The following is a 26,162-nucleotide window of genomic DNA, read 5'->3' on the forward strand; positions in this document are numbered from 1 at the left end:
TTCTGCTTCCCTGTCCATAGCAGGCAGCTAAAGGAAGGGAAGTCACCAAACCAAACAGCCCTATGGCCAGCATGGGGCTTGAACCCATGACCTTAGTGTTATTAGCACCATGCTCTAACCAACTGAGCTAGCTGGCTAATGAAATTGCAGCTCACCAATGGCCCTTTCAAGAAAGGCGCCTCAGTCAGCTGCAGGGATGTCTCTGCAGCTGCCAATGGCTCTTCTCTGACAGGGCCACTAGCGACTCGCTGTGACGTGGGCTGGCTAGTCCAGCTGGTTTGAGGGTTGGCCAAGGTGGCTGGCGGCCGACAGACCCAGGGCAAAGAGGCAGCCGGAAGCTCTTGCTGCCAGCACCTTGCCTCCCAGCTTCTTCCCTGTCAGCAGCAGCTGCAGCCCCTTTCGGCCACTGGGTCAGCCCGGGACGGGAGGCAGGAATGGGGCCTCAGATTCCAGGGTTCTGAGTCCTGAGCGCTGCCCTTGACACCAACCACCCCTCACTCAACTGGGCCAAACAGGTGCCCCAGTACATGCCCACTGGGACCTGCTTTACTTGGTTTCCTTCCACCCAGAGCCCCCTTCTTTTCCAGGGCTGCAAGGAGCATCTCTCAGATGCTTTCTCATATCCCAGCACAGGGCCATCTCTCCAGTGACAGGAGACGGGGCTGGTTTCAGGATTTCTTTTAGCGCAGCAGCAAGCAAGGGGAGATGGAGGAAAATCAACCCCGTTTGCAAGCTTTGTGTGACAGGAGGGGTGTGAGCTGGGAAGCTCACCCTTCAGAAGGGGCATTTTGGTGCACCCAAGGGCAGCAAGAATTCAGGCCCTTAGGCGACTGCATTGGGGACAATGTGTGAGCCGTCCGATAAGCATTTTCTGCTCCTACTGGGGAAGGCAGCTGGGCAGGACCAGCCTGCAGCCCACGTCCCTTTCAGCCCCAGGTGCAGGAAGTAACAAGAGGAAACAGAGAGGGGAGGAAAGTCCATGGCCAGAGCCTCCTCCCAGCAGTCTGGCCCTGCACAAAATCTACGCATGATGGAGCCTCTCCCAGCAGGGCTCTGGCCTGTTCTCTGCAAAGTGCTCAGCTGTTTCATTTTTTTGCAGGCCCATTGTATGTGTCCCTGGTGGCTTCATTTACAGTTTTCAATCTTTACATTTGCATCCCTTTTTGGAAAGAGGGTGCAAGTGTAAACATACCCTACCTAGCTAGAGTTGGCTTTCTTCACTTGAGCCTGGCTATGTCCTTACCGCGGGAACCCAAAGGGAGCAAAGAGCAGAAGTACTGGAAGCTGGTGGGGTACCCTCTGGATTTGATTTAGTGAGTCCTAGTTGGACTTGCTAAATCAAACTCCAGAAGATTGATTGTGGCCATTCCTCCCCCTCTGGGTGTGATTCTTGTTCTTCTGCACAGAGTAGCCCAGGTAAACCAAGGACCTTCAGATCACACCCTTGATGAATTGATGGGAATAGAAACCAGACACACAGCAGATTTGAACTTGTTTCAGCTGAGATGGGTTTGCCTGGTTTATGTGCATTGACACAGGAACACATTAAGTCTACGTCTACACTGGCAGCCTTTTCTGAAAATGCTTATAACGGAACAGTTTTCCATTATAAGTATTTCTGGAAAAAGCGCATCTACAATGGCAGGATGCTTTTCCGGAAAAGCACTTTTTCCGGAAAAGCGTCCGTGGCCAATGTAGACGCGCTTTTCCGCAAAGAAGCCCCGATCGTCATTTTCGCGATCGGGGCTTTTTTGCCGAAAAGATTACTGTGCTTTCTACACTGGCCCTTTTCTGGAACAGTTTTTCCGGAAAAGGACTTTTGCCTGAACGGGAGCAGCATAGTTTTTCTGGAAAAACACTGACAATTTTACAGTAGATCATCAGTGCTTTTCCAGAAATTCAAGGGGCCAGTGTAGACAGCTGGCAAGTTATTTCAGAAAAGTAGCTGCTTCTCTGGAATAAATAGCCCAGTGTAGACACAGCCTAGGGGTTTGCAGTAATTTAGGAATCTCTGCACAGCAGAAATTCAGAATGTGATGCAAGTGGAGATGCAAAGGTTTCAATGAAGTTGACCAACCTTTCAGCAGGCACTTGGAGTTGAACCCAGGAACCACTCTGCCTACAGTTAAACACTCTACCACTGAGCTACACCCCTATTACACTTGCTTGCTTGCATCCAGTGTTAGGAAATTAGCCGCTGGCAGCACATTCTGCAGGAGCAGGTGGTGCCTTGCACACATGGAGCGGGGAGGACGGCCCTCTATGGGGTCAGACATGTGTGGTGTCCCCCCACCTACAATCAGCATGACACGTCACAATAGCGCATCATCCCCTGTGCTCCCGCCTGCCCTGTGTGTGTTGCAGCCTCACAACACTCACCTGATGTTCCCTCCCCGGTGCCCGAAGACATTTGGGAGGCCTCCTGCATCTGGGGGACCAGTTCCAGGGGGAGGGTCACAAAGTTCCTGGAATCCTCCTTCTCTTTATCCTGGAGCTGCTGGTCAGCAGGTTTGTTGTCCTGAAGCTGCAGCCGCTGCTGCCCAGGTGTCTCCATCCCAGACTCCACAACTGTCCCTGGAGACAGGGGCTCCCCAACCCCCAGGACTTGGTCCAGTTCCTCACAGTATGCACAGTGCTGCGGTGCTTCCCCAGTGCAGGAGCTGCGCTACGGGTCCTCACATACCCCTCCCGCAATTCCTTGACCTTGGCTCTGACTTGGTCTGGGGTGGGTGGAGGTGGCCTTTCTTTGTCCATAAATATCTGCATTTCTCCAACTGGACTGCAGGGCCTGCAGAGACTCCTCCTTGGACCACAGCTTTATCTCTGGCCCCTACCATGACAGTGCCCGGCACTTGCTGCCACTTGCTTGGTCCTGTGATGTGTATATGGAAGGGCCAGAGGGGTCTCCGGGGGCTTGTGCCTGTGACATGGCTCTCTGAGAGGCTGGAAGCGCTCGATCTTAGCCGACTGGATAGTGAAATTATACTAAAATAATTGGTTAAGGTAGAACTAAGCGGTACTTGAATTTCTCTTTATAAACTGGGGTCCAAGAAGGAGACCAGCAAGAAGAAGAAAAGGGGAGAAGAGAAGAGGAAGGAAAAGCAAAGGAAGACCAAGGAGGAGGAGGGAAGAACTTGAAGCAGAACTCACCTCCAATGCAGACTAAGACCAGAACTGCCGGGACTCCTCTGCACAGCTGTTGCAATGGTTTGATGTGTGAACTCTGTGGCAGGTGACATTAGGGCTGTGCACTGGGATTATTTACCAGTTTCCCTGGATCCACTTTGCCCAGAGCTGTGATGGCTGAGTGGTTAAGGCGTTGGACTCGAAATCCAATAGGGTTTCCCTGCGTAGGTTCAAATCCTGCTCACAGCGTGGTCTGTGTTTTGCCCACACCTCTTCCTCAGGCAGCAATGGCCTCTGTGAGTTACCAGCAGTGGGGCTGTTACTGTTGTCATCAGGACTGGATTAAGGGTTGAGCTAGTGGGGCAGCTGCCATCAGGCACTGCCTGCCTGGCTCCTGGCAGGCTGCAGAAGTTCCCTGGGGCTGCATTAACCTCCACAGCACCTGTCAGCAGTGCCCTTCCCCATGCAGCTGTGGGGCTCTGCATGGCCTGCCCCAGGGGACCCTGGGTTGCACACCAGTGGTGGTGGTAGGGCCAGGCTGGGCAGCACAAGAGCATCCTGCTACCAAAAGCTCCATGCATGGAGCGGGAGGGGCTGTATATGCACTGTGCACCCAGGGTGGAGCTGCACATGCACCGTGAGCCTGGGGGCAGTGCCACATGCCCGGAACACTAGAATGGCTCAGGCTGGCTGTGGCCAGCATCTAACTAATTGCACCATTAGGCCATGTCTTCACTCAGGTGGAGATTTCTGCTGCAATCCATCTCCCAGAGTTTGATTTAGCAAGTCTAGATAAGACTCTCTAAATCAAACCCAGAGGGCACCTGCACCAATACACACTGCGCCTGCTCTTTGCTGCCATCCTCCTTCCACTGTGAGGACACCAAACTCAACAAAAGGTAAAACCAATTCCAGACATGTGTTGGGATATGGTGGAAAGAAGAGACACATTGGCCTCACCACAAGGCACCACTGGGAGTTGAAACCAGGATCTTCTATTTACAAGGCAGGTGCTTTAGCCAACTAAACCATGGTGCCCTCCTTGAAAGCAGCCCTCAAACTGTTCTACTTTATGGTTCCAGAGAACATGTTCCCATTCCAAAGTGCAGCCGCTCACCGTTCCCCTCCAGCTCTTGCCATGACTCAAGGCCTGCGCAGCCCAAGACACTTGATTGGCAGTCGGAACCCAAAACCATTTTGTCAATTGTAGCATCGGGCTTTGATCAGGCTTTGAGGGGACAGACCCAAGGCAGCCGCCTGGTCCTTTGAGCTGGAGTTGAATCAGCAACCTAAGGACACTTGCCAAGCACCGGCTACAGGCCTCTGCTCCGCCAGCTGAGCTATGGAAGGTGCCTGGGCATGGAAGGTGCCTGGGGCAGGCTGCTTTGCCTATGTTGGAAGAGCAGGGAGAACAGCCCCTTCCTAGCCCAGCCTCCTCCCCCCAATGCTCAAGGGCTTTGGAAAGGGGCCTCGCCAAAGTAGCTCCCCCCTTGCTCCCACTCAGCCTCTGCCACAACTGCCCCTCCTCAGGCTCTGCCTTGTCACCCAACAGACCCTGCTCTGTTCCAGCCCCCTCTCTCCAGCTGAGTCACTTCTGGAGCCAGTGGGACTAGACAGCTGCTGTCCTATGGGATGTGACACTTCTTGGGGAACCATCTCCCAGTTCCCATGGGCTTCCCAATCAACCCTCCGAAGGTCACAGTTCCATACCCCAGGTGGGACTTGAACCCACAACCCCTGGCTCCAGAAGACAGTGCTTTGTCCATTAGGCCGCTGAGGCCAAACAAGAATTGAAGAGAAGGGACAAAAATTCTCTGTCCCAAAGGCGCACCCCTCACATTGGCTGGGCAGACACGTCCCTCCCCTCTACCCCAGCAGACACGTCTGCAGCCCCTGGCAGGGAGGCGGCTGGGCAGGTCGCTGGCAGAGCTGAGCCCGGGCTGGCAGCAGTGCAGGCTGGTCGGCCACAGCCCTGGGAGAGCAGCTGGGGGCTCGGCTGGGGGGCGACGGGCCCGTGTGCTCTGCTGCTCACTGACGAGCTGGCTGCCCAAGTGCCCACACAGACGCTTCTTCAATCCCCACCCCCCTCAGCCACCCACCCCCAGCCTCTTCCAGCACAGCCTGCCCCACCTCCCCCCACAGGGCTTCCACAGGGGCCTCTGTCCCAGGGGGAATGGGGAGCCCCTGCCCCCGGCACCCACCCACCCTGCTGCTGCTCCCCCCAGAACAGAGGATTCACCCGGCACAAGTAAGTGCCTCTGTCCCCCCTGACCCCGGCTGCTGGGTTCCCTCCTGTTTAGCTGCCTGGCCCCAGGTAAGGTCACATGAGACTGCTCATATCACCCCCTCAGCACGGAGCCCTGGGCAGCCGCCCTGCTCGCTCAGGTCTCAGGCTGGCAGGGCCTGCAGGGATACTGGGTTTGAATGACAAGGTGTTGGAGCAGCTATTAAAAGGCTTCTTCCTTGGCAGGGGCATTGTGCTTGTGGATTGGCTGTTTTTTGGATGCCTGGTGCTTGCACATGCAGCTGGGCTTTAGCAAATCAGAATGATGTGAGTCATGAGTAACCCAGCGCCTCTGGAAATGGGAGTGGAGTAAAAAGTACAATATTGTCTAAAAAAAATAAAATAATTTGAATAAAAATCAAAGTGTGACAAAAATAAATTACTTGAGTAAAGTACAAATACCCAAAAAAGTCTTGAGTAGTGTAGTATTTCTACTTTATTACTTTCCACCTCTGCCCAGCAGGCAGGGGTTCTTGGCCCCTTGCTGGTCTGCGGACTGGCAGTTTATTACTACTGACTTAGAGGAGCCCCAGGAACTGCAGTTTCAGGAAGAAACAGCAGGGCTGTGTCTACTCTGGCACCCTTTTCCGGAAAAGGGATGCAGATGAGCCAAGTCAGAATTGCAAATGCAGCGGGAATTTAAATTTTCCAGATTTTAAGAGGAATAAGGTATCTTCTGGAAAAGGCTTTATTTTCTGAAAGATCCCGTCTAGACTGGCGCTTTTTTCCGGCAAAGCCCTGAGCCGGAAAAAAGCAGCAGCCATGGTCATGCAAATGCAGCGGGGAAAATTTAAATCCCCGCTGCATTTGCAATTCTGACTTGGCTCATCTGCATCCCTTTTCCGGAAAAGGGTGCCAGTGTAGACGTAGCCCAGGACGTAGCCCTGATTGGCTGCCAGGTGCTCCACATGCTAATCAGGAGGCGTGTTTCTGTAATCAGGGACATGGAGCATATTCTAATATGCAGATTTCTAAACCTGGTGGAGTGTGTTTGAATGGGACATGCACTTTGCTGAGATTATTTCTGTTCTTTAGTTTTCTAAGTGTTGTGTGAAAACATTCCTCATGAGGAGAAAGTGAATGCACACAAGTGTGGGTGTGTAGGGAAGCAGGTGCTAATAAGACTGTACTTTCAGGGATCATTTCTATAGTTGGTAACTAGAGAAATGCAGCTGAAAGTGGTTGGTCTCGCTATCCATGAGGATGAGTGATAGTGTTCTCTTCTGAGCATGAAGCAAGCAGACAGTATTGCTTTAATGTAATTGCTGTCTGCTGTTGATGATTGTTCTTTTTTTCCTGTTGGGAAGCTGGAGGAAGAGAACACAGGCTGAGTGGTTAGCTACTGTCAAAAAGTTTAAAATTAATTTTGCAGTACAGAGGAAGGGGGATTTCACTTTATCGTTTTGTCTTGGTTTTTGTTTAATTCCTGCATTTACTTGTAGGCTACATCTACACTGGTATGACTTTGTGCAGATACTTTTAACGCAAAAATTTTTGCGTTAAAGCATTTGTTCAGGAATGCACCTACACTGGCATGTGCTTTTGCGCAAAATCATTCGTGCCAATGTAGATGCTCTCTTGTTTAAGAAAGCTCTGATGGTCCGATGGCCATTTTAGCCATTGGGCTTTGTTGCGCAAGAAATTAATGTTGCTGTCTACACTGGCCCCCTTGCACAAGAATACTTGACAAGAGGGCTTATCCATGAGTGGGCGTGTCACAGTATTTGTGCAAGAACCACTGATATTGAATGTTACAAACTCAGTGTTCTTGCGCAAATACACGTGGCAAGTGTAGACATAACCGAACTGCTCTGGTCTTCATCCTGATGTTTTCATTCTTTTATCTCACCTGCTGCTGGGTCTTTTTCCATGTGCTTCTCACACTGGATTTAGCCAGCCCCTTGGATCTGCCTTATGCCTTGTCTCCCATCTGTTCCCTAGTGGCCCTGTGGGAGGCAGAGACTAGTCGCAGCCCCGTGTTAATTATCCCTTGGGTTAGTGTCTTTCTCCCATAACGTGTAGCTAAGATATTTGTTAGTAACTGGCAGGTGCCGCGGGGGCTCACCCCCTGAACAGAGACACACGACCTCAATATTGGTGCACAAGACAAAACTCACCTGCTCCTGGAACAGGAACACTGACGAGCAGTGAGGCCCCTCCCTGGCAGCACCGAGCAGTGAGAGCTGAGTGAAGGGGGAGGCAGGACCAGGGGGGGAAGGCTCCATGACTGTGTGAGAGGGAGGCTCTGCCCTGGCCAGTGGGGAATCGTTGCCTCTCCAAGGGGCCCAGGCCTGGTGGGTCATTTCCCCAGGTTACTGAGTGGGGGCTGGATCCAGTTCCCTGTTGTCTCCTTCAACAACCAAACTGAACCAATGGATCTTGTGCTGACCTGACACTGCACTGGGCTAGTGCTGTGTGTGCCACAGAGCTTCCTGCAGGGCTGCCCACATGGGAGAGGGGAGGGGCAGTTTGAGTGACCCAGCTCTGCCCCTTCTGAAAATGGCAAGTGTTGTCTTAGCAGCGCCAGGGAGGTCGGAAGGAGCCTGAAGTAACCTCTTGGGTCACAGCTGCTGTCACATAGGTGAGAAAAGAGACTAGGCAGTTGTCACATGAAACTGCAGGCTGGTTTCCCTGACTGGGAATCGAACCCAGGCCACAGCAGTGAGAGTGCTGGATCCTAACCACTAGACCACCAGGGACACATGAAACATGCCTTTTTGCTCACCTACACTAGCCTTTCACAGGCCATTTTCTGTCCACTTCAGGATGGGGGGGGGGGGCATCCATTTTCCCTTGCCCAGAGGTGACAAGAACAGAAACCAAACATAACATCAAAGCAGACAGACTGAGTCATGTGAGTTGTCCAGCTAGCCCAGGATCCTGTCTCACGACAGCAGCCGATTTCATTGTCCCGAGGGAATCCTCAGGACAGCCAGTTATTAAGTGATCCCTCCTGACGCCCATTCCCAGCTTCTAGAATACACCAGCTCGGGACAGCTGCCCTGTCCATCCTGGTTAAATGCCATTGTTTGACCTTTCCTGCATTAAATATTCCAGTTCTGTTTTGGACCTTCTTGTAGATTTCACCTCCACAACATCCTCTGGCAAGGAGTTCCACTGGGCGCAAAAATGTTTCCTTTTGGTTTATTTTTAACTTGGTTTCTGGGCTCCCTGAGGCCCTTTCACACACAAGGGCTACGTCTACACTGGCCCCTTTTCCGGAAGGGGCATGTAAATTTCACCAGTCGTCGTAGGGAAATCCGCGGGGGATTTAAATATCCCCCGCGGCATTTAAATAAAAATGTCCGCCGCTTTTTTCCAGCTTTTAAAAAAGCCGGAAAAGAGCGTCTACACTGGCCCCGATCCTCCGGAAAAAGTGCCCTTTTCCGGAGGGTCTTATTCCTACTTCGAAGTAGGAATAAAACCCTCCGGAAAAGGGCACTTTTTCCGGAGGATCGGGGCCAGTGTAGATGCTCTTTTCCGGCTTTTTTAAAAGCCGGAAAAAAGCGGCGGACATTTTTATTTAAATGCCGCGGGGGATATTTAAATCCCCCGTGGATTTCCCTACGACGACTGGTGAAATTTACATGCCCCTTCCGGAAAAGGGGCCAGTGTAGACGTAGCCAATGTGCTTCCATTGCATGATCAGCACCAGAGCCCAGGAAGGGCACCACCCAGCATCAGACTTGAACCCATAATCCTAAGATTAAGAGGCTCATGTTCTACCAACTGAGCTAGCCAGGCTGTGGGGGAAAAGTTTCCTAATATCCCATCTCACGGTAACACTTCCTGACTCAAGGCTCTTTCTTGCCCCTAATGTGGAGTTCTGGTCTGTGGAGGGGTTTAAACTCGAACCCCCCTCCCAACACACCCACTTCTTTCCCCACAAGTAACGGCCCCATTTCCATCTGTGACGTAGTGGGGGTACTTGCTGGGCTGTGGTGACCTCTGCTGTCTGGAGCAAGACCCAGCAGGGAAAACCTTATTATGCAAAGGTACCATACCCGTTGAACCAGCCTACCCCCCATGGGGAGAAACAAAGGGATGTGGAATGCTGCCCTGGCTGGGGGGCAGGGCTGGAAGAGTGGGAGTTAGTTGCTGGCTGGGAGCATGGAGGAGACAGCCTAGGGAAAGGGGCTGGAGTTTAGGGGCCCAGTCTCCCCCATCTCAAGGGGGCCTGAGGCATCATAGCCCAGCTCTGTGACCAGATTACATCTGGGCTGTGCTGTACCCTGGAGAGGCAATAAACTTCCTCTATTCCACCGGCTGGTGCAGTCTGTTCGTGCCATTTTGGGGGTGCAGGAGACGGGGGACCCCCAACGCGCCGTCACACCATCTCTCCAGGGACAGGAGAAGGGCTCTGGCCTGTTCTCTGCAAAATGCTCAGCCTGTTTCATTTTCTGCAGGAACGAGTGGGATCCATGCGCCCTGTTCCCCAGTGACAAGTGTGTGTCCTCTTCCCCCTTTCCACAGACACAGCAGGCCAGGGGGCTATGAGCCTCCAGAGGCCCCTTCCTACTTGGCCTCCCACAAAGCTGGGTGAAAAGCTGCTAGACCCCAGCCCTCCTGGGCCAAGCCATGGCAGAGGTAGCAGGATTCACTCCCATCTTCTCCTGCCTGTGCCCTGGTGCTGAGGGGCCGGCCCCTTTCCTGCTGCCCCAACTCTTATTCCCACAATGAACTTTGTGCAGGGGCCGTTGGTCTTTTTGCCAAGGCTGGGAGCCAGGACTCAGGCAGGGGCCGTTGGTCTTTGTGTGGCTGGGAGCCAGGACTCAGGACCCTTCCCCCAATCACCCCTCTGACCCGCTCACACTGTCTGGCTGCCTCCAGCACAGGATGAGCTCAGGGGTCAGGTGGGTGACCTGCCCTGCAGCTGTGATGGCATCAGGCCCTTCCCGCCTGCCTGCTCAGTCTGGAGATGGAGCTCCAGTGGCCTCAGACACCCAGCAAGAGGAACAAAACTCTCTTTGTTGAACCCCAGGGCATGGAAGCAGAAGCACCTGAACCTTGTAACAACCAGCTGAGTATTAGTAGCTCCCACTGAGCTTTGAACTCAGACTGCAGGATTCAGAGTCCTGAGTGCTGCCCCTTAGACCATAGGAGCTAAGTTGTGAAAATGCCGTGGGCACCTCTGACTCTCAGCTCTCAGGCTGGCCTCTGCACTCCTGGCTTCTCTCCAGCTGCTTCATCTCCCAGGACTCCCTGTAAGAAATGTGTCACTTTCACCCCTGGGAGCAGCTCAGCCATGCAAAGGGGCTGCCTGGGGCAGGACATTAGCCCTGGAGGGCAGGGGTGGGTGTGGCAGTGACATCACAAGGGCCTTTTGCAGCCCCTCAGCTCATTGGCTAAAGGAGGTTGGGAGGTGATGACCTCACAGAGAGTCCATGACAATGGCCAGGTGGGACAGGCTGCAGGGCAGGGGCCATCTCAGAGCCCCCCCATTGCTTTGCTGTAGGGAGTCTCCTTGAGAGTTGCCCTTGAGGCCTTTTCGGAGCCTTCTCCTTTCCCACGACTAACTGACCTAGATGACAGACATCGCTGTGGAGAAGGGAAAAGCCTCCAAGAAGGCCTCTGTAAATGCAGCAGGGGAATTAGCTCAAGTGGTAGAGCGCTTGCTTAGCATGCAAGAGGCAGTGGGATCAATACCCACATTCTCCACCTGTGGCTCAGCTCTTATCCCTTATTTTCACTGTCAGGGGCTCAGTGGCCCCCTCCCTCTTCCTACCTGCTCTCCCAAAAGAGACAGACCTGGCTCCCCTTTCTTTGCCACCAGCAATCGCCATGCTGCAAAGCAGAGAGTGGAGATATCAGGCTCTGTGGTGCAATGGAAAGCATGTTGGACTTTTAAGCTGCAACAAAATACAGGACTATGTAGCACCTTAAAGACTAACTAGATGGTTTATTAGATGATGAGCTTTCGTGGGCCAGACCCACTTCCTCAGATCAAATAGTGGAAGAAAACTGTCACAACCATATATATCAACGGATACAATTAAAAAAACCGAACACATATGAAAAGGACAAATCAAATTTCAGAACAGAACAGGGATGCTGGGGGGGGGGGGAAGGTAAATGTCTGTGAGCTAATGATATTAGAGGTGATAATTGGGGAAGCTATCTTTGTAATGGGTAAGATAACTAGAGTCTTTGTTAGGACCCCGCCGTAAAGTGTCGAATTTTAGCATGAATAACAGTTCAGAGGATTCCCTTTAAAGTGCAGTTTTAAAAGGCTTTTGAAGCAGGATGCAGGTAATTAAGTCATTGAGATAATGTCCTTTCTGGTTGAAATGGCAAGAAACTGGTTTTTTTCTGTATTTGGTTTCAGCTACCCTAGACTAACATGGCTACTTTTCTATCACTGTTTTAAGCTGCAGTGATTCATGTGAGCCCAGCTAGACATTCAAAGTTTGTGGGTTCAAGTCCCACAAGTGTCACTTTAGCTGCTTTCTCATTTCCAGGGCGCAGCTTTTACAGAACAGGCAATTCTTAGCGTGAAACTGGGGTGGGCTTGAGTCCAGACAGTTCCCAGCAGACCCCAGTGAGGATGGAGGGAAGGGCTGGTTCTTGCGGTTGGGGCTGGGAGTTGTTCTGAAAGACTTCAGGTGCCATTAGATCGTTTTATCCCTCCCTGTCTCCTACCAGTGCTGAGCAACACTCAGGCTATGTCTGCCCTACACTGCTCTTCTGGGAAAAGCTACGCAAATTTCAACACCCAATTTGTGCAGCTTTTTCTTCTGCTCTTTTGGGGGGTGGGAAGAGGCTTTTCCGACATTTGGCCTGTTACACTGGGCAAGTCACACAAGGGAGGCAGCAGGCAGAGCCAGCCCAATGCACCAGCCTCCCAGGGCAGGGGAGGCCAAGGCACAAGCAGCTGCCTGGCCTAATTTATCTGGCTTCCCCGGGTTGGCACCCAGGGGCATTATCAGCTGACGTTACCCCCCCCCCGTCACATGAGCGTTGGGCTCATCAACAGGCTGGTCAGCAGCAGCTGCAGTTACCTGGGCACCGCAATAAGAGAAGAGCCTGTGTTTCTGCCTGGTTTTAAACCAGGGACCTTTTGCATGCTAGGCAAACATGATAACCACTACACCACAGAAACACATTTCAAGGAAGGAAACTTGTCTGACTGTTCTGTTTCTGGCTCTTTCTAACACCCTGCTCTGCAGGGGAGGGGGATGCTCCTTGTGAACACTCCACCTCTTGTTCTCAGGGAAGCGCCTAATTTCCTCACCAGCCCCTTGAGATTTGTAATTCAAAGCTGGAGCTGCTGTGGAAGGAGGTGAAGCTACAGAAGCTGACGGGGGACAATCAGCGGGCGGAGGGTTATTTTTTCTCCCCCCGGGCTGATGTGGCTAGAACTGAGGAGAAGAAAATCCTCTTCCCTTCTCCTCAGAAGATGGAAATTGCAGTTGGTTCTCTCTTTGGTTCTACTAAAGCTGGACCCCAGGACTAGACTTTTTTTTTCTAAAACCCTGGTGAAAACTGAGAGTGAATTGCTTGTAGGCTGAGAATGTGAGTTGAAGAAGGGCAATGCCCAGCATGGGGCTTGAACTCATAACCCTGAAATTAAGAGTCACATGCGCTGCCAACTGAGCTATCCAGGCTATGTACAACAGCTTTTCTAATATGCCATCATAGGGTAGCAGGAACCGAGAGTTCTCAAGTGCCTGACTCAAGGCTCTTTCTTGCCCCTAATGGGGGGTTCTGGTCTGTGGGGAGGTTTAAGCACAAATCCCCCTCCTGACACACCCACTTCTTTCCCCACAAGGAACGGCCCCATTTCCATCTCTCCAACGACAGGAGAAGGGGACGGTTTCAGGATTTCTTTTACCGCTGCAGCATGGGGAGATGGAGGGAATTCAAACTCCTTTGCAAGCTTTGTTCTTCTGGCACCAAGTGTGACAGGAGGGTGACATGCCATGCTGACCGCCAGCAACCATGACCAAACCTCTGAGAAGGAAAATGTATTTTGTTAAAAGGAACAATGTGAAGTGTGTATGCAACTGACTGAACGTGACCTTGCGTTGTGTGTGAGAGATAGTGAACCTACTAAAACCAGCCTGATCTAGCTTTTCTGCTGCAAGGATGAGACTAACACCCATGTAACTAAGTTTATCTCTGCATATTGAGATAAAAGTAGCTTTAAGCATTAAGCCCATTGTAACGCTGTCACTAGCTTATGTGATGTCTATTCTATTTTGTGTGCAACCATGAATGTATATAAGGTTTCCACGGACACTTGATTTCGGAAGTCTTCCTTTTGAAACTTCCCACAGCTCTTAATAAAAGTGTTTCTCTCCTTCCAACCCTGAGTCTGGATTTCCGTGACACCTCAAACCAGCTGGACTAGCCAGCCCACATCACAGTGAGTGACTAGTGGCCCCTCAGAGAAGAGCCATTGGCAGCTCCAGTCATTCCTGACGCTGCTGGAGGCACCTTTCCAAAAGGGCCATTTGTGAGCTCATTTCTATCAGGCCAGCTAGCTCAGTTGGTTAGTGCGTGGTGCTCATAATGGCAAGGTCATGGGTTCAAGCCCCATCTTGGCCACTGAGATGTTTGCTGTGGTGATTGCTCCCACCCACACTGTAGCTACCTGCTATGGACAGGAAAGTGGCTGAAACCTTTGCAGGAAGTTTTCCAGAGAGCTGGTAGGAGGAGGTTCCAGCCTGCACAGCCCCAGTGCCTAAAAGGGCCTTGGCCTGGCCTGCTTTCCCTAATGGCAGGAAAAACTCTTCTCTTCCCTCCATTGCCCCAGTGGGGTGACGTGATTTCCAAATTCCTGCTGCTGCAGTGGCTGGCCCAAGGCTCCCTTCAGGGGGTGAGTTCTGCCAGCCCAAGCCACAGAGGGAGGCTTCATATGTCCTGGAGCATGTGCCCAGCCTACAGGGCTGCTGCCAACCTGTGTCAGCAGCTCAGCTGCCCAGTGTGGCTGTGTTCTTAAGCAAGAAGCCACCAGCCACCAGTGTAGACAGAGCCTTCGTGTGAAGAGCTGTTCTGCTACTTATTGTCAAGGGGGTTTCTTGTGCATGAAGGAGCAGTGTGATAGTCCATGCTTCATTTGCATATTGCTTGCATGCACATGAGCCCACTAGTGTAAACATGGCCCCTCTGCTTTCTGCTTTCTGTCTAAGCTTAAAAAAAAAAAAATTGTGTGAAGCAGGGAGATTCTAGCATCTTCCTAGGCAAGTGAGTCTGAATCCTGCACCACGACCTCAGTGGGACCCACTGGGGAGATGTTGGTTTGCTGCAAATCCTTGGTAATGCCAGTGTTTGGCTTCCTTGGCTGTGTCTACACTGCGCATTGTTGCGCAATAAGATATGCAAATGAAATGTGGGGATGAATATTTCCACACCTCATTTGCATACCTAATGAGCCATCACTTTTACAGCACAGGCTTTTGTGCAAAAAGGAGCTGTCTACACTGCTCCTTCTTGCACAAAATAACCCTCTTGTGCAGAGCCGTTCTGCTGCTTATTGTCAGGAACCCTCGTGCCACTTGAGAGGAAAATCCAGTTCTGACCAGTCTCTGAGTGGCCAGTGCCTGAGGGGATCCAACATGGATCCCTAGGTCACAGGTCACAGGCTCCATTTAGTGGCCCCAGTTACTGACCTAAACACCATCATAACACTATGGCTACGTCTACACTGCAGCCTTCTTGTGTAAGAACTGTTTTGCGCAAGTATTCTTGTGCAAAAGGTCTTCCACAAGAGCACGTCCACACTGCCAAGTGCTTTGCACAAGAGATGTGCTTTTGTGCAAGAGCGTCCATGGCAGTGTGGTTGCTCTCTTGCACAAGAAAACTCTGTTGGGCATTTTAGCCATACGGGTTTCTTGCACAGGAAATTCATGTTGCCTATCTACACTGCCCTCTTGTGGAAGAGCTCTTGTGCACGAGGGCTTATTCCTCATGGGTAGAGGAATAACTCTTCTGGAAGAAGCCCTGTTTTCCAATGCTGTAGTGCAAATTTACTTGTGCAAGAATGCTCGTGCAGTGTAGATGCTCTGCACATTTTTGTGCAAGAACAGTTGTTCTTGCACAGAAAGCCTGCAGTGTAGATGTCACCTTAGGGTTTGTATGCATTTAAACAGTTCACATATAATGGAAATCCAAGAAAGGTGAATGTCTGCATTAAATCAACACTCTCTCAGGGGGCACTTAGATTTGATCCAAGGACCACTTGATCTGCAGTAAAACACTCTGCCACTGAGCTACACCCCCATGTGAAAGTTGGGTTTGCAGCCAGTATTGAGAAGTGGGTAGGGAACAAGAGACTTTTGTGTGTCACACATCTCAGCTGGGATGGACCCTCACTGACCCTAGATTGTGACTGGTCCTAACAAGGAGTTTATCCTGAAAGCAGCAGAACTGGGGCAGGACAGAGGTTCTGTCCACATGGAAAAGTTCTTTTGGAACAATGGCCGTTATTCCAAAATAACAATGCCAGACTCTACACAGCAATTCCGTTATTTTGAAATAACTCTGAAATAACGGATGGCTAATTCCAACTTCTGTAGACCTCACTGTACGCAGAAAAATGCCTATTCTGAGATACCTATTTCAAAATGAGGCGCGTGTACATGCTCCACTTCTGCTATTTCAAAATATCCCCCCCCCCCCCCCGAGGGCCATTCTAAGTTATTCAACCTGGGGCTCTAAATCAAGGTAGCACGTCTACATTAGGGAAGCCTCCTTGGACTCATTTTGAGGTTTCCCTGCAGTGTAGACGTGCTATCTTGGAATAACTATTCCTGAAGAGCTTATTCCAAAATAAATGTGCCGTGTAGACGTAGCCAGACAGTCCTGAGAGATGAAGCAGCTGGAGGGAAGCCAGGAGAGCAGAGGCCAGTCTGAGACCTGAGTGTCCCAGGTGTCTACCCCAGGCCTTCTGTCTAGGTCCCAGGTGTAAGGGGCAGCACTAATGACTCTGAATCCTCCACTCTGAGTTTAAATCTCAGTGGGACGGGCTGGGGTGGTTGCTGGGAGGTCCTCGTGCTCCAGGCTTTTTGTCTTCCTTGTCCTGAGGTTCACTAAGGGGGGTGTTGCTTGTTTGAGGCCCATTAGAGCTTCGTGAGCAGACTTGTGGTCAGGTGCCTGATGCCATCACAGCTGCAGGGCAGGTCGCCCATCTGACCCCTGAGCTCAGCCCATGCTGGAGGCAGCCAGAGAGTGTGAGCAGAATGGGGGCGGGGGACTTGTATACTTTGGGAAGGGTCCTGGCTCCCAGCCACACGCCTTGACCATGACCATCAGTCCCTGCACAAAGTGCATTGTGGGAATGAGAGTTGGGGCAGCAGGAAAGGGGCCAACCCCTGAGCCCCATTGAGCAGGTGGGAGAAGATGGGAGTGAATCCTGCTACCTCTGACGTGCAAAGGGAGCACTAACCCACGTGCAACTCATCTCTAGTGCTCTGGCCTCCAGCAGCTTTGTGCTCCACTAGGGTGGGATATTTCAGAGACCAGAGAGGAAGAGGTAGTGGTCTCTGGATGTGCGGAGCCCCCTGGCTCTGCCTGTGAAAAGAAAGAACAAGGGCACAGGCAGAAACTTCAACTCCACATTGTGCGTCTTGATATTGTCACTGTAAGGACTTTGAAGAAGCACTTCAAATATCTGCTCCAGTGGTGCAATGGGTCAGCGCACAGTACTTATAAGGCAGTACTTGTACAAGACATGCTGAGGTTGTGAGTTCAAACCTCACCTGGAGCACTCCTTTTGAGACCCTGCTGGGTTGTCCCCTTGCAGTGGTTCCCAAACTTTTCAGCATCACTCCCCCCCTTTTTGATTTTTGAAAACCCTCACGCCACCCCCCCCCCCCCAAAAATAGAAGCAAAACTTGTTTTAGCAAAAAAGAAAAAAAATTGATTGGGGGAGGACTGGGTCACCTCTTCCCCCTCTCCTGGAATTTCTTCACACCCCCTCTCCCTCCTGCCCCGGGCTGGCCCCAGAGCTCAGGCCCTGGGAGTCTGATCAACAAGTGAGACTCGCCCGTCAGTCCAAGCTGCTTTCTTCCCGGCCACGTAGGAAGGGGCCACTGCAGGTGCACAACCCCCTGGCCTGCTGTGTCTGTGGAAAGGGGGGAAGAGGACACACACCTCTCACTGGGGAACAGGGCGCATGGATCCCACTAGTTCCTGCAGAAAATGAAACAGGCTGATCATTTTGCAGAGAACAGGCCAGAACCCTTCTCCTGTCCCTGGAGAGATGGAAATGGAGCCGTTCCTTGTGGGGAAAGAAGTGGGTGTGTTGGGAGTGGGGTTTGAGCTCAAACCTCCTCACAGAGCAGAACCCCACATTAGGGGCAAGAGCGAGCCTTAAGTCAGGCAGTGGAGAACACTTGGCTCCTGTTATGCTGTGATGGGATATTAGGAAACTTTTTCTACACAACCTGGCTAGCTCAGTCGGTAGAGCATGAGACTCTTAATCTCAGGGTCATGGGTTCAAGTCCCATGCTGGGTGATGTCCTTCTTTAACTCACATTCTCAGTCTGCAAGCAATTGGCTCTCTGGTTTCACCAGGGTTTTAGAAAGAAAAAGTCTAGTCCTGGGGTCCAGCTTTAGTAGAACCAGAGAGAGAACCAACTGCAATTTCCATCTTCTGAGGAGAAGGGAAGAGGATTTTCTTCTCCTCAGTTCTAGCCACATCAGCCCAGGGAGGAGAAAAAATAACCCTCCGTCCGCTGATTGTCCCCGTCAGCTTCTGTAGCTTCACCTCCCTGAGAACAAGAGGTGGAGTGTTCACAAGGTGCATTCCCCTCCCCTGCAGAGCAGGGTGTTAGAAAGAGCCAGAAACAGAACAGTCAGACAAGTACTGTTACTAAGGAATGTTTCTGTGGTATAATAGTTATCCTATTTGCTTGACATACAAAAGGTCACTGGTTCAAAGCCAGCTAAGAACACAGCATCTTCTCTTCTTGCTGCTCCCCTGGGTGCCCGGGTAAGTGCAGCACCTCCTGCCTGGGATAAGCCCAACTCCCATGCTAGGGGGGAGGGGGGTGACATCAGCTGAGAATGCCCCTTGGTGCCAGCCTGGGGAAGCCAGATGGGTCAGGCCAGGCACCTGATGGACACTTCTGTCTCAGCCTCCCCTGCCCTCGGAAGCTGGCGTATGGGGCCGGCTCCTCCTGCTGCTTCCCTTGTGTGACTTGCCCAAGGAGGAAGTGAGGCAGGAATGGGGCAGAGGAGGGAGGCCAAGCTGAGGGGGGCAGGACAAAAGCTCAACGTCTCAGTGGGACTCAGTAGGGTGAGCAGAGACCCCCCCCCTTGTTCTGCCAAATCCTGTGGGGGTGGGGATGGCTGTGGGGAGGCAGAGTCCTGTGCCTGTCTCAGGGCATCCCAGGGAGGCTCCTTGCAGCCCAGGAGAAGAAGGGGGCTCTGGGTGGAAGGAAAACAAGCAAAGCTGGTCCCAGTAGGCTTGAGCCTAAGGGCTCCAGTTTGGCCCAGCTGAGTCACAGGTGCCTTGTGTAGGTCCCATGGTCTAAGAGGCAGCACTAAGGACTCTGAGTCAACCCTCTATGCTGCACCTACACTTAAAATAAGATGTTACATCAGGGCTCTGTCTACGCTACAGAGACAACGCTTTAGTCCAGAGAACACATCTGCCGAATTATTTTCGGAAGAGCAGACAAGCGTTTTTGGTGCCTTTGTGAACCTCGTTTTATGAAGAAGAAGGGATGTTACAAAAAAAAGGTTTTTTTCCCACCTTTGGCCCAGTGTAAACAGCCAAAAATTGGAAAAACATCTTCCAGACAAAGCTATGCAAACTGGGGTTCACAATTTACCTAACTTTTTCAGAAGAACAGTGTGTGTAGACATAGCTTGAGTGATGCACAGCGCTGGTAGGTGACATGGAGGGACAAAAGGGTCTGGTGGCAACTGCAGCCTTTCAGAGCAGCCCTTGCCTCCCCCCTCGCTGGGGTCTCCTGGGAACTGTCTGGACTAAAGCCCATCCTGGTGTCAGCCTAAGGATTGCCTGTTCTGTAAAAGTTGCTCTGGAAATGAGGAAGCAGCTAAAGTGACTCTGGTGGGATTTGAACCCACAACCTTTGAATAACTGACCTAAACCACAGTGAGCACCAAAGCTTAGAAGTCCAACATGCTTCCCATTGCACCATAGAACCACATGGAAGGCTGGCTTTGCTGTCCCTGATATCTGCTTTGCAGCCTGGCAATTGCTGGGGGAAAAGAAAGGGGAGCCAGGTCTGTCTCTTTTCGGAGAGCAGGTAGGAAGAGGGAGGGGCCACTGAGCCCCCTGACAGTGAAAACAATTGGGCTATGTCTACGCTGGCAGGTTCTTGAGCCAGAAATATGCAAATGAGGCTAAGCATTGCACAAGAGGGGTTTTCTTGCACAAGAGGGGGCTGTGTAGATGCTCCTTCTGGCACAAGAGCCTCTTCCACAACAATGGTAGCTAATTAGATATGCAAATGAGGCTCACCCACTCCGTTGGCCACTTGCCACTGCTCCTACCAGCCGCCCGCCAGCCACTCCCGCCAGCCACCCCATCCATGCTGCTGTGGGTGCCAGTGTCTCACCACACTGTGAAATCAGACCAGAGACGGACACTGACAGTAAACACTCATATCGGAAACGCTCCTCTGGATGCTGGGCCCTCCAGAGCCCTGTGCCGCTGCCATCTGCCTGCTCCGTGGACATCTTCCCATAGCAGAGCGCGTGCCGAGCCAGACTGTGACTAGACAGCCTGTCTCTGGGCACCCAGGGGCTACATCTACACTGCAGGCTTCTTGCTCAAGAATGGCCGTTCTTGTGCAAAAACTTGAGGAGCATCTACACTGCACGCGCGTTCTTGAGCAATTAAATTTACAGCAAAATGTAGGAAAAGAGGGCTTCTTGGGCAAGAGTTATTCCTCTCCCCATGAGGAATAAACCCTCTTGTGCAAGAGCTCTTGCAGAAGAAGGTAGTATGAATGGGCAACAGGGTTTTTTTGTGCAAGAAATCCCTATGGCTAAAATGGCCATCAGAGATTCCTTGCACAAGAGAGCGTGCACACTGCCACGGACATTCTTGCACAAAAGCACATGGCAGTGTGGACATGCTCTTGCACAAGACATTTTGCACAAGAACTCTTGCACAAAACAGTTCTTGTGTAAGAAGTCTGCAGGGTAGATGTAGCCAAGGGGTGTTTGGGTTTGTTACGAGCACTGAGCTTTGTACAGCAGCCCAGGGAACATTGTGAAAAGCCAAAACCTTCCAGCCCTGGGGCTACGTCTACACTGGCCCCTCTTCCGGAAGGGGCATGTAAATTTCAGCAGTCGTCGTAGGGAAATCCGCGGGGGATTTAAATATCCCCCGCGGCATTTAAATAAAAATGTCCGCCGCTTTTTTCCGGCTTTTAAAAAAGCCGGAAAAGAGCGTCTAGACTGGCCCCAATCCTCCGGAAAAAGTGCCCTTTTCCGGAGGCTCTTATTCTTACTTCAAAGTAGGAATAAGACCCTCTGGAAAAGGGCACTTTTTCCGGAGGATCGGGGCCAGTCTAGACGCTCTTTTCCAGCTTTTTTAAAAGCCGGAAAAAAGCGGCGGACATTTTTATTTAAATGCCACGGGGGATATTTAAATCCCCCGCGGATTTCCCTACGACGACTGGTGAAATTTACATGCCCCTTCCGGAAAAGGGGCCAGTGTAGACGTAGCCTGGGTGTCACTGGCGAGCCAGCGACTGGCACAAAGGTTCCTGGCAGTGATGGTTTTGGGTAATTGGTAACAAATCCCAACAGTTCAGATGAGGTGGCGGAGTGGTTAAGGCGATGGACTGCTAATCCATTGTGCTCTGCACGCATGGGTTTGACTCCCATCCTCATCAGATGTTTGCAGCCCTTCCTCTTGCTTCTCCCAGCTCTCTCTTCAGTTCAGTGCCAGCCCCTCCCACTGCAGCCTGGGGAAAGGGGAACTCTCCACAGAGACACTCCCAGCTGGGACCCTCAATCCCTTCTGCCCTCAAGGGGAAACCTCACAAAGGAGATTCCAGGCAGCCAGGCCATGGGGGTCTCTGAAATGCCCCAGCCCTGCAGCCTGTCCCACCTGGCTGTTGCCGTGGACCCTCTGTGAGGTCACTGCCTCCCAGCCAATGAGCTGAGGAGCTGCAAAAGTTCCTTGTGATGTCACTGCTGCCTCCCAGGGCTCATGTCCTGTCCCTGGCCAGCCCCTTGGCATGTGTGAGCTGCTCCCCCTCCCCCCGTCACTCAGGGCTGGTTCTGGGGCTCACACAGGGAACATCAGAGGCTGCTCAGGGTGCCACATGCCCCCAAGGTCACCTTTTAAATGTCAGGGCAAGCCAGGATCTATCCCGTCCCTTCCCCAACACCCCACCCCTTTGCTGAGCCCCTGCCCTCCCCAATCCTTTCCATGGACTCTTGGTTACTAATGGACACTCGCCACTAATGACATAATTACACCCCAGCCATTTTGCTAGGGCTGCAGCTGGGGAGAAAATTTTAACTTAAATCATTAAAAGATTAAGCGTTTGAACTGTCTCATGTTAGTTGATCAAACTTCATTTTAAATAAAGGAAAAACATGACGGCCAGCACAAAAGGTTTCGATGCCACACCCCTAGAGACTCTGGAACAAAGAAGACACATGAGAAGAACCCAACTTTCTTCCTTTTGCTGTGATATGGATGGATCTAGCTCAGGTTTCACTCAGGGGGTCTGTCTGCATGTGAAGTACCTGTGACAGCACCTGTGCTCCTCTGCCCCTCATCAGCAATGCCATCTACTTGGAGGAAAAGTTGTCCTGGGACTTGCAGAAGGAACAACCTGGAAAAACTAACACTGCACAGGCACCTTCAGTAGCTTAGCTGGCAGAGCAGAGGACTTTAGTGTGTGTTTGGCAAGTGATTCTTAGGTCGCTGGTTCAACTCTGGATTGAAGGAGGGTTTCTTTTCCCTCCAGCCTGGCCTTAGCAGAAAGCAACAAAGTTTGTTATCTTGGGTCTATGTCTTCAGAGCCCTGCACTGCAATTGACAAAAGGATTGTGGGCAGGAGCTGCCAATCACATTTCTTGGGCTGTGCAGGTTCTGTCCACACACAAAAGTTCTTTTGGAACAATGGCCGTTATTCCACAATAACAATGCAAGAGTCTACGCAGCAATTCCGTTATTTTGAAATAATTCTGAAGTAACCGACTTCTGCAAACCTCATTCTACATTGTTCCAAATTAGCTTTTTCAAAATAAGGCCTGTGTAGCTGCGCCACTGCTGCTAGTTTGAACTAGCCCCTCCCCAGGGCCATTCTGAGTTATTCTTCCCAGGGCTCTAAATCGAAGTAGCTCATCTACACTGGGGAGCCTGCCTCAGACTATTGTGAGGTTTCCCTGCAGTGTAGACGTGCTAGTTCGAAATAAGCTATTTTGTAATCACTATTCAAGATCAGCTTATTCCAAAATAAATGAGCCGTGTAGTCGTAGCCAGAGAGATGAAGCAGCAGGAGGGAAACCAGAAGTGCAGAGGCCAGCCAGAAAACTGAGTATCCCAGGTACCCCCACATATTGTATCATGTTGGCCCCATGGTGTAAGGGGCAGCTCTCCCGACTTTGGGTTCTGCAATTAGAGTTCAAATCTCAATAGAACATGCTGGGGTGGGCTTGTTCTTGTGAGGTTTTTCACACTGCATGTCTATGGTCTCTGCTGTGGGCTTTTTGCACAAGAATGGCTGTTCTTGTGCAAAAACTAGCGGAGTGTTACCCTGCATGTGCATTCTTGCACAAGAAAATGTACAGTGAACCATTGGAAAAGATGGCTAAAACAGCCATTAGAGCTTTCTTGCACAAGAGAATGTCCATGCATGCTCTTTATAAGGAGATAAACCACCTCATAGAGTTGGAAGGAGCCTTGAGAGGTCAGCTAGTCCTGTCCCTGTGCTCATGGAAGATCCAAGAACCATCCCTGACAAATTTGCCCCAGATCTTTAAATGGTTACCTCAAGGATTGAGCTCATTACCCTGGATTTAGTAAACTAACATTCAAACAACTAAGCTATCTTGCCTTGTTTTGGGGATGAAGCGAATAGCAGTGTGGATGTGCTCTTGCACAAAAACTTTTGCCCAAAACAGTTCTTGGGCAAGCAGCCTGCAGTGTCGATGGAGCCTAAAGTTTTTCATATTTTTTGTTTTAAAAATATTTCAAACAGTTGTTCAATGTGCCCCAGGCCTGGAATTGTGCTGCAGCCGCCTCCCTCGCTACAGTCGCTGGCTCCATGTGCACTGGCCTTCTGTCTGGGTGCTGGCAGGGGGTTGAGACGTGGCAGATACCGATGGGTAACAGGTGCCAAGGCGCAGACAGAGACGCCAGCGTCAGCATCTCTGCAAGTGACCTCTCTGTGCACACCTCAGCTTTTAGGAAACACTCTCCTCCTGTCTGCGCCTAACACCAGTGTCACTGTCTGCTCCTGAGGGGTCCTGCCCCGGGGACAATGGGAATTCCTGAGGACACTTGCCCAGTGTTGAAACATCTCACAGGTAACATGGCAAAGAGGAAGCCAAAGAGACTCTACATCTACAGGAAACATCAAAACTGTCAAGCCAAATAGGACTTGAACCCACTGCTTTTTCCATTAGGCTACTGGGGGACACCAAGGATGAGAAAGAGACAGAAATTCCCTCTTCCAAATGCACATTCCTCAATTTTAGGTGCCAGATTCAAGCCCTTGGAAGGAGCCAGAAACACAGGAAGGGCTGATCACACCCCTCTGAAAATCAGCTCTCAGGAGGCACCTCCAGCTGCCCCCAGAGTGTGAGTCACCCCCACACTAGCCATGGGTGAAACTCAACACCTTGACATCTCGTCTCCCTCCCAAAGCCAGGGGCTTGTTCCCACAGACGCAGCCTCATCAGGGAGCCGCACTGGTGCTCACTGCTCGTGGGGAAGGGAGCGGGTCCCACAGGATCTGGGGCTGGCGGAGAATGGGCAGTTGTCACTGAAGGGGAAGGATAAAACACAGCCACGTTGCCGAGGGCAGGAGACATTGTGGGACGTCCCTGGGGGAGCTCTGCAATGTGACCCTGGCTCCCAAGGCAGCAAGTGCAGAATTCCCCTTGGTGAGCGCGAGAGGCTCCGACCAGCCTGGTCTGAATCCGGCTGACAGGCTGGACAACCCCGATGCTGGAGTGTCAGAGCCCCTGTCAACCGGCCTGTGTTTGTCCTCTCCCCCACCAGGCAGGGCAGGGCCCATGCTCCCAGCAGGGAGTTACAGGTGTGTCTCTCACAGACAGAGCACTGGGACGACCATGGAGCAGGACTCACTGGCCAGTGTATGGTACCCAAAGACTTACAGTGGGAGTCAGAGCCCTGCCTGGCCAGTGCCAATCACCTCTGCACCTGCTCCAGGTTTCTGGTTTCCTTCTCCCTAACCAGCCTCTCAAATCAGCCTTTTCCTGAACCAGCAGTTCCATGGGTGGCCAGGGGAGGCCTCTTCTGTGTCCCAAGAGGACATAGGAAAATGTGAGTGAAGGCCACAGCAAGGCACCACTGGGAGTTGAACCCAGGATCCCCTGTTTACAAAACAGATACTTTAGCCAGCTAAGCCATGGTGCCTTCTACAGGACAGCACCTAAAACTGATCTATTCTATGGTCCCAGACAACACCTTTGACTCCCAAACTGCAGCCATTTCCCATTTCCCCTGGCGGTGTCTGGCTCCCTGGGCACAGAAGGCTACAGCTCAGTGGGCAGAGGCTCTAACATGCACATCTCCCCCAGCCGCTGGGACTGTGGAGTTGGCCTTGAGATTTAGAATTGCTGGGGGGAGGGAAAAGTGCAGCAAACACTAATCGTCTGGACTGTAAGCCCTTGGGTCTCACAGTTTGGGTTGGAGACCCCAGGTGGGGGCCCGGCCTCCTTTAGGTTGGTCCCTTCCTGAGGGCACAGAATTAAGAGAGAATTCCTTTGCCCTGTAGCCATCTGAGTTGGCCAAAGATCAAGTAACAATTTTTTTGTTCACAGATAAATATAGGTGAAGCTTTCCCGTAGTAATGATGGCCAAGTGGTTAAGCAGGTGGCTTAGAAATCCAAAAGTTTTTCCCTGTGCAGGCATGAATCCTGCTCACAGTAAGGCCTGTGTTTTGGTCACACTCCTAACAATGGCAACAAGCTTGGCTGCCAGCTGTTTGCACATCTGGAACCAGAAATATCCTGAGCCTTGGTTCTGTCGGCCAGTTTCTTTTCAGCTCACTGCAAACTGCCTCCCAGCTGTAGGTAAGGCTGAGTGTGTGTGAAACCAGCGGTGCCTGACCAATGTGTCTGCTTTTCCTACCATCCCTCAATATGTACCTGGAGTCGGCTTCCTTCAGCTGAGCTTGGCCATGTCCCCACAGCAGGAAGCCAAAGGGAGCAAAGAGCAGAAGTGCAGGATGCTGGTGGGGTGCCCTCTGGGTTTGATTTAGTGAGCCTTAGTTAGACTGGCTGAATCAAGTTCCAGAAGATTGATCACGGCAATTCCTCTCCAGCTGGACGTGGTTCTTGTTCTTCTGTACAGAACAGCCAATGGGCGTTCAGATCTCAGCCTTGCTCAACTAATGGGAATAGAAACCAGACACCCAGCAGGTTTGAACTGGTTTCAGTTGAGGGACCCGTCTGCCTGGTTTACATGCATTGGCACAAGAACACATGAGGGGTTTGCTGACATTTTAAGAATCCCTGTACAATAGGAATCCATGACTGACACACCTGGAGGTGCAAATGTTTCACTTAGGATAATCAACTTATTAAGGGGGCACTTGACATTGGACCAGGACCTCTACAA

General features: G+C 51.5%; 10 non-coding genes across 10 annotated transcripts; 6 read left to right on the forward strand and 4 right to left on the reverse strand.

Annotated features, from left to right (window-relative positions):
- The first annotated feature begins 3,293 nt into the window (after positions 1–3,293).
- TRNAS-UGA (transfer RNA serine (anticodon UGA)) lies at positions 3,294–3,375 on the forward strand. Its single transcript has one exon. It is a non-coding gene; the product is annotated as a tRNA-Ser (tRNA).
- Positions 3,376–6,530: 3,155 nt separating this feature from the next.
- On the forward strand, positions 6,531–6,746 carry LOC142824515 (small nucleolar RNA U3). The gene has a single exon (XR_012899374.2). It is a non-coding gene; the product is annotated as a small nucleolar RNA U3 (small nucleolar RNA).
- A 1,291-nt stretch (positions 6,747–8,037) lies between these two features.
- TRNAE-CUC (transfer RNA glutamic acid (anticodon CUC)) lies at positions 8,038–8,109 on the reverse strand. Its single transcript has one exon. It is a non-coding gene; the product is annotated as a tRNA-Glu (tRNA).
- A 2,886-nt stretch (positions 8,110–10,995) lies between these two features.
- Positions 10,996–11,068, forward strand: TRNAA-AGC (transfer RNA alanine (anticodon AGC)). Its single transcript has one exon. It is a non-coding gene; the product is annotated as a tRNA-Ala (tRNA).
- A 1,368-nt stretch (positions 11,069–12,436) lies between these two features.
- TRNAA-AGC (transfer RNA alanine (anticodon AGC)) lies at positions 12,437–12,509 on the reverse strand. The gene has a single exon. It is a non-coding gene; the product is annotated as a tRNA-Ala (tRNA).
- Positions 12,510–17,023: 4,514 nt separating this feature from the next.
- Positions 17,024–17,117, forward strand: TRNAI-UAU (transfer RNA isoleucine (anticodon UAU)). Its single transcript has 2 exons — positions 17,024–17,061; positions 17,082–17,117. It is a non-coding gene; the product is annotated as a tRNA-Ile (tRNA).
- A 677-nt stretch (positions 17,118–17,794) lies between these two features.
- TRNAK-CUU (transfer RNA lysine (anticodon CUU)) lies at positions 17,795–17,867 on the forward strand. Its single transcript has one exon. It is a non-coding gene; the product is annotated as a tRNA-Lys (tRNA).
- A 1,555-nt stretch (positions 17,868–19,422) lies between these two features.
- TRNAR-UCU (transfer RNA arginine (anticodon UCU)) lies at positions 19,423–19,527 on the reverse strand. Its single transcript has 2 exons — positions 19,491–19,527; positions 19,423–19,458 (listed from the first exon to the last, which is right to left on the reverse strand). It is a non-coding gene; the product is annotated as a tRNA-Arg (tRNA).
- Positions 19,528–21,146: 1,619 nt separating this feature from the next.
- On the forward strand, positions 21,147–21,228 carry TRNAS-GCU (transfer RNA serine (anticodon GCU)). Its single transcript has one exon. It is a non-coding gene; the product is annotated as a tRNA-Ser (tRNA).
- Positions 21,229–24,882: 3,654 nt separating this feature from the next.
- On the reverse strand, positions 24,883–24,956 carry TRNAT-UGU (transfer RNA threonine (anticodon UGU)). Its single transcript has one exon. It is a non-coding gene; the product is annotated as a tRNA-Thr (tRNA).
- Between the last annotated feature and the right edge of the window lie 1,206 nt (positions 24,957–26,162).

The sequence above is a fragment of the Pelodiscus sinensis genome, chromosome 19 (assembly GCF_052426305.1).
Source record: "Pelodiscus sinensis isolate ZL-2025 chromosome 19, ASM5242630v1, whole genome shotgun sequence".
In the NCBI taxonomy this organism is placed as follows: Eukaryota; Metazoa; Chordata; order Testudines; family Trionychidae; genus Pelodiscus; species Pelodiscus sinensis.